General features: G+C 53.6%; 2 non-coding genes across 2 annotated transcripts; both read right to left on the bottom strand.

Annotated features, from left to right (window-relative positions):
- Positions 1-238: 238 nt before the first annotated feature.
- On the bottom strand, positions 239-393 carry LOC124608345. Its single transcript, XR_006979016.1, has one exon. It is a non-coding gene; the product is annotated as a 5.8S ribosomal RNA (ribosomal RNA).
- Positions 394-744: 351 nt separating this feature from the next.
- Positions 745-2654, bottom strand: LOC124608806. The gene has a single exon (XR_006979370.1). It is a non-coding gene; the product is annotated as a small subunit ribosomal RNA (ribosomal RNA).
- Positions 2655-6085: the final 3431 nt, after the last annotated feature.

Genomic DNA, 6085 nt, shown 5'->3' on the forward strand with positions numbered 1-6085 from the left:
CTTAGTAATATGCTTAAATTCAGCGGGTAGTCTCGCCTGCTCTGAGGTCGTTGTACGAGGTGTCGCACGCCACACCGCCAGCCGGCTGTGCACGCTACCGAGTAAGTACCGGTATGCGAACCGCCAGGCGACGGGCGCGCATCGCACATTTCAGGAGGCGCGGCCGGCCCCACAGGCGGCCGCGACGCTCCCAGGTCTGCGAAGCGGGGCAAACGCCGCGCGCTTCAGTATACGTAGCCGACCCTCAGCCAGACGTGGCCCGGGAACGGAATCCATGGACCGCAATGTGCGTTCGAAACGTCGATGTTCATGTGTCCTGCAGTTCACATGTCGACGCGCAATTTGCTGCGTTCTTCATCGACCCACGAGCCGAGTGATCCACCGTCCTGGGTGATCTTTTCTTAGTTTCCACTGTCTCTTTCAAGACAGTTGCATAGGCGGGACGTAGGCGTGTGGCGGCCCCTGTTCAAGCGTTCTGTGTCCAACGGCCTCACGGCCGATGGGCGTCGTACGGCTCCACACCGGAGCGGACAGGCAGTCGGGCGAAAGTCATTCAAAACCGGCGCCAGGCGCCAGGTGCCGCAGGCCAGCCGCTCCAGCGCTTCAGCGCTCGTACCACACAACATTGGCGTTAGTTTTGAGAAGCACGCGTGGTTCCGCACGCGGCGCACGGCTACTGCGAGCCGTACAGGTAGCGTGTTGCGCGACACGACACGCACACCGAAAGACATGCAGTCTAGTCGGTAATGATCCTTCCGCAGGTTCACCTACGGAAACCTTGTTACGACTTTTACTTCCTCTAAATGATCAAGTTTGGTCATCTTTCCGGTAGCATCGGCAACGACAGAGTCAATGCCGCGTACCAGTCCGAAGACCTCACTAAATCATTCAATCGGTAGTAGCGACGGGCGGTGTGTACAAAGGGCAGGGACGTAATCAACGCGAGCTTATGACTCGCGCTTACTGGGAATTCCTCGTTCATGGGGAACAATTGCAAGCCCCAATCCCTAGCACGAAGGAGGTTCAGCGGGTTACCCCGACCTTTCGGCCTAGGAAGACACGCTGATTCCTTCAGTGTAGCGCGCGTGCGGCCCAGAACATCTAAGGGCATCACAGACCTGTTATTGCTCAATCTCGTGCGGCTAGAAGCCGCCTGTCCCTCTAAGAAGAAAAGTAATCGCTGACAGCACGAAGGATGTCACGCGACTAGTTAGCAGGCTAGAGTCTCGTTCGTTATCGGAATTAACCAGACAAATCGCTCCACCAACTAAGAACGGCCATGCACCACCACCCACCGAATCAAGAAAGAGCTATCAATCTGTCAATCCTTCCGGTGTCCGGGCCTGGTGAGGTTTCCCGTGTTGAGTCAAATTAAGCCGCAGGCTCCACTCCTGGTGGTGCCCTTCCGTCAATTCCTTTAAGTTTCAGCTTTGCAACCATACTTCCCCCGGAACCCAAAAGCTTTGGTTTCCCGGAGGCTGCCCGCCGAGTCATCGGAGGAACTGCGGCGGATCGCTGGCTGGCATCGTTTATGGTTAGAACTAGGGCGGTATCTGATCGCCTTCGAACCTCTAACTTTCGTTCTTGATTAATGAAAACATACTTGGCAAATGCTTTCGCTTCTGTTCGTCTTGCGACGATCCAAGAATTTCACCTCTAACGTCGCAATACGAATGCCCCCGCCTGTCCCTATTAATCATTACCTCGGGTTCCGAAAACCAACAAAATAGAACCGAGGTCCTATTCCATTATTCCATGCACACAGTATTCAGGCGGGCTTGCCTGCTTTAAGCACTCTAATTTGTTCAAAGTAAACGTGCCGGCCCACCGAGACACTCACTCAAGAGCACCCTGGTAGGATTGCAACGGGGTCCGCCTCGGGACGCACGAGCACGCACGAGGCGCGTCGCACGCCTTCAGCTCGCCCCACCGGCAGGACGTCCCACGATACATGCCAGTTAAACACCGACGGGCGGTGAACCAACAGCGTGGGACACAAATCCAACTACGAGCTTTTTAACCGCAACAACTTTAATATACGCTATTGGAGCTGGAATTACCGCGGCTGCTGGCACCAGACTTGCCCTCCAATAGATACTCGTTAAAGGATTTAAAGTGTACTCATTCCGATTACGGGGCCTCGGATGAGTCCCGTATCGTTATTTTTCGTCACTACCTCCCCGTGCCGGGAGTGGGTAATTTGCGCGCCTGCTGCCTTCCTTGGATGTGGTAGCCGTTTCTCAGGCTCCCTCTCCGGAATCGAACCCTGATTCCCCGTTACCCGTTACAACCATGGTAGGCGCAGAACCTACCATCGACAGTTGATAAGGCAGACATTTGAAAGATGCGTCGCCGGTACGAGGACCGTGCGATCAGCCCAAAGTTATTCAGAGTCACCAAGGCAAACGGACCGGACGAGCCGACCGATTGGTTTTGATCTAATAAAAGCGTCCCTTCCATCTCTGGTCGGGACTCTGTTTGCATGTATTAGCTCTAGAATTACCACAGTTATCCAAGTAACGTGGGTACGATCTAAGGAACCATAACTGATTTAATGAGCCATTCGCGGTTTCACCTTAATGCGGCTTGTACTGAGACATGCATGGCTTAATCTTTGAGACAAGCATATGACTACTGGCAGGATCAACCAGGGAGCTGCGTCAACTAGAGCTGAGCAGCCGGCCGCCCGGGAGTGTGTCCCGGGGGCCCGCGCGAACACGCAAGCGTCCGCTCAATTATTCTGCAAACAGGAGGAGGCTGAGCTCCCCTGCACCATACACCTCGAAACCCTCTCAGGTCCCGGCGGCGCGCAGCGCCGTCCTAAGTACTTGGTCGGGTTCGAGAGAGGCGCAATCGCCCGGAGTTTGGCGAGTAGACGCTTTAGGTGCGACCACCCGTGCTCCCAACTGAGCTTGCCGCTGCCGACAGAGGCCCGGGAGCGTGCTGTCGTGGCATTGCCGGCGGGAGACAACACGCGCCACCTACGGTGACCGGCAGCTCCAACGCCAGCGCCACAGAAGGACAAAAGCCCCACTTGGGTGCCGAAGCGAACTCTCCCAGCACAGCGCACGCGCCAACACGTCCGCACAGCTGCGATACAAACCACCTGCGAGAACCGCAGAGGCGACCGAGCAGCAGACGGCGTCGCGGCGCCGAGCGCCGGGCGGCGGCGCATCCTCAGCGCACACAGTCCTCAATCGGACCAGCACACTGCAGATGTCCACCGCGCTTCGCACCGGGCCCGCGAGGACCTACTTTGGCCGCACGGCGCCGCGTGCAGGGTGCGCCGGCGCGCAGCTGCGCCGCCTGCCGCCTCCGTCGGCCGGCGCGCCTGCCACTGGCCGCCCCCACCAGCCGGCTGTAGCGCGTGCGCCCACGCACCGCACGGCCAACACGCCGGGAGGCCCCCCCTCACCGGCCGGGGACGGTCCCACCCAGCCACCGCCGCGTATCGCTTCACACCCACATGCCATTCACGTTCGTGGGCATGGTGGGTATCGCTGCAACAACCGGTTGGTAGCTCAACCGATCGTCGCCATCACTGATTCACCCCTAGCGAGAACAACCGCACCACAACGGTTTACCAGTTGTTCATTTGCGTAACGTCACCAGCAAACGTAGGCGTCCATCGCCATTTGCAAATTCAACGATTGTTGCATGCCTGTGTCAGGTGTCACGACACACTGTCTGCCCACATACACGCAACAACATGTCCACGCTTAGCGAACACGTGGAAGGTGGCCCCCGTACGTATGCGATGTCCATTGCGCGAACGACTGTCAACCGGCCTCTGTCGCATGTCGCAGATGTGGAACGCAGTGCACCGTGCTATCACGGTGTGTGAGAAGAGACGACTACGTCTGACAACACGCGCCACTACATCAACAGACGGCTCATGCTGATCGCCATCCAGGGCATACCACACTGCAATCCAGCTCTTATAGGGAGACGACACGTAGCTGAGTGCACAACATTTGGACCGCATGGTTCGCCGTTGTTGGCGCAGTCGTTGTACGGTCACATGTACCACGATGTATCATTCAGTACATGAGGACCAATGTGCAGTACAGTGTGTGATTTGGACGTACAACATCAGCGGACAGTTGACACAGGCCGTACCACAGCGTAGGCTAAGTGCTTCGCCATGCGAATGCCAATGAACAACTGCAAATGCCAATGAACAACTGCAAAGGGCATTGAGCATGTACGTCCTGCTGCCATCCACATTACAGTGTATAGCTGCAAGGTGTTTAACATGAAGCGATACACTGGGGACCGGGCAGTGCGAGTAGCAAACTATATTGCGGGGGTTGCAGTTAGGCAACACTACACTAATTTAACGCGTCGTATGACAATTACAGAGCAGGTTAAGGCCCAACGTGTGTTGGGTTAAGGCCCAACGTGTGTTGGGTTAAGGCCCAACGTGTGTTGGGTTAAGGCCCAACGTGTGTTGGGTTACGGCCCAACGTGTGTTGGGTTAAGGCCCAACGTGTGTTGGGTTAAGGCCCAACGTGTGTTGGGTTACGTTAAGGGGCAATGTGGGTTACGTTAAGGGGCAATGTGGGTTACGTTAAGGGGCAATGTGGGTTACGTTACGGCGCAATATAGGTTACGTTACGGCGCAATATAGGTTACGTTAAGGGGCAATGTGGGTTACGTTACGGCGCAATATAGGTTACGTTACGGCGCAATATAGGTTACGTTAAGGCGCAATATCGGTTACGTTAAGGCGCAATACAGGTTACGTTAAGGCGCAATACAGGTTACGTTAAGGCGCAATACAGGTTACGTTAAGGCGCAATACAGGTTACGTTAAGGCGCAATACAGGTTACGTTAAGGCGCAATACAGGTTACGTTAAGGCGCAATACAGGTTACGTTAAGGCGCAATACAGGTTACGTTAAGGCGCAATGCAGGTTACGTTAAGGCGCAATGCAGGTTACGTTAAGGCGCAATACAGGTTACGTTAAGGCGCAATGCAGGTTACGTTAAGGCGCAATGCAGGTTACGTTAAGGCGCAATACAGGTTACGTTAAGGCGCAATACAGGTTACGTTAAGGCGCAATACAGGTTACGTTAAGGCGCAATACAGGTTACGTTAAGGCGCAATACAGGTTACGTTAAGGCGCAATACAGGTTACGTTAAGGCGCAATACAGGTTACGTTAAGGCGCAATACAGGTTACGTTAAGGCGCAATACAGGTTACGTTAAGGCGCAATACAGGTTACGTTAAGGCGCAATACAGGTTACGTTAAGGCGCAATACAGGTTACGTTAAGGCGCAATACAGGTTACGTTAAGGCGCAATACAGGTTACGTTAAGGCGCAATACAGGTTACGTTAAGGCGCAATACAGGTTACGTTAAGGCGCAATACAGGTTACGTTAAGGCGCAATACAGGTTACGTTAAGGCGCAATACAGGTTACGTTAAGGCGCAATACAGGTTACGTTAAGGCGCAATACAGGTTACGTTAAGGCGCAATACAGGTTACGTTAAGGCGCAATACAGGTTACGTTAAGGCGCAATACAGGTTACGTTAAGGCGCAATACAGGTTACGTTAAGGCGCAATACAGGTTAGGTTAAGGCGCAATACAGGTTAGGTTAAGGCGCAATACAGGTTAGGTTAAGGTACGACATAGGTTAGGTTAAGGTACGACATAGGTTAGGTTAAGGTACGACATAGGTTAGGTTAAGGTACGACATAGGTTAGGTTAAGGTACGACATAGGTTAGGTTAAGGTACGACATAGGTTAGGTTAAGGTACGACATAGGTTAGGTTAAGGTACGACATAGGTTAGGTTAAGGTACGACATAGGTTAGGTTAAGGTACGACATAGGTTAGGTTAAGGTACGACATAGGTTAGGTTAAGGTACGACATAGGTTAGGTTAAGGTACGACATAGGTTAGGTTAAGGTACGACATAGGTTAGGTTAAGGTACGACATAGGTTAGGTTAAGGTACGACATAGGTTAGGTTAAGGTACGACATAGGTTAGGTTAAGGTACGACATAGGTTAGGTTAAGGTACGACATAGGTTAGGTTAAGGTACGACATAGGTTAGGTTAAGGTACGACATAGGTT

Source organism: Schistocerca americana, chromosome 3, assembly GCF_021461395.2.
Source record: "Schistocerca americana isolate TAMUIC-IGC-003095 chromosome 3, iqSchAmer2.1, whole genome shotgun sequence".
Lineage (NCBI taxonomy): Eukaryota > Metazoa > Arthropoda > Insecta > Orthoptera > Acrididae > Schistocerca > Schistocerca americana.